This window comes from Trichosurus vulpecula, chromosome 5 (assembly GCF_011100635.1).
Source record: "Trichosurus vulpecula isolate mTriVul1 chromosome 5, mTriVul1.pri, whole genome shotgun sequence".
Taxonomy (NCBI): Eukaryota; Metazoa; Chordata; class Mammalia; order Diprotodontia; family Phalangeridae; genus Trichosurus; species Trichosurus vulpecula.
This window is the reverse complement of record NC_050577.1, coordinates 69,394,427-69,395,768: the sequence shown is the minus strand read 5'-3', so window position 1 is coordinate 69,395,768 and position 1,342 is coordinate 69,394,427.

The following is a 1,342-nucleotide window of genomic DNA, read 5'->3' as shown; positions in this document are numbered from 1 at the left end:
CTTTAATCTCCTTCTGACCAGTTATTCAACCCCCTTACCATCTGTGGGCTGAGAGTTCTGGAAGCAGGCACTGTAGCTACTGATTCATTCACTCCCAAGGCCTGCTCCTGGTTTGCCGGGGGCCTGGTCTGCACTGGTGTGGCCTGCACTGGACTTTGCTCCACTTTTACACCATTGCAACAGACCTTTCCTACCAAACTTTTAAGCTGTCTTGGGCCGGAAAATTGTTTCACCCATCCTTTTGTAAGATCTGCCACTCCAGGATTTTTTTAGAGCATTATTTAAAGGTCTTTGGAGGGGTTTGAAGGAGAGCTCAGTTGAATCTCTGCTTTCTCGCCACCATATTGGCTCTATCCTCAACCCTAAGGTTTTAACCCACACTCTGCAAATTGGCAAAGATGATAAAATCTGAGAATAGTCAATATTGTAGGAGTTTAGGGAAGACAGCCATACTCATAGCATGACTATTTTGGAAAGCAGTTTGAAATTATGCAAATAAAATGACCCGCTCAAATTTCCATACCCTTTAACCCAGAGAACCTCAAGGAGGCCACTAATAAGAAAAAAGTACTCACAGCAGTACTTCTTTGTGATAGCAAAGAATTGGAAGCAAAATGGATGCCCACTGATTGGGGAATGGCTAACTAAAGTATGGTACCCTAAAGTAATGGAATATTTCTATGCTGTAAGAAATGATACATATGATAACTACAGAAATGAATATACACATCTGTATGAACTGATGCATAGTGAAGTAAGCAGAACCAAGAAAACAATATCTATATGACTACAACAATCCAAATGGAAAGAACAATCATACACACAAAAAAATCATAAGTGAATATTGCAAAATTATAAAGAAAAAGCATGGTTCCAAAGAAGAGAGAAAGAATACCCCTATATCCCATCCCTTGCAGAGATGAGAGGTCCACAAATATGTTATGTTGCACGTGTTTTCAGACATTTGTGATGCATGGATCAGTTTAGCTGATTTTTCTTTTTCTTTTCTTTTTGTCTTTAAAAATATTACTTGCTATGGGAAGAAAAGGAGGAGATACACTGGGGACAATTTGGGGAATTAAAAAAGATCAATAAAATTAATTTTAAAAAGAGAACATACATTTATCTACATGTGTCTGGTATTTATATCATCACTCAATCAGCATATATATGTATATATACATACACATATATGTGTACATATGTGTATATGTGTGTGTGTTTATGTATATATATAAAACCATGAACTTCAGAGACCTGGCTCTAATATGGACCAGTGGTTTAAAACCTCATGGCTTGGGATGGGGCGGGGGGCAGGGAGTGGTTTGCAAGACAACTATAT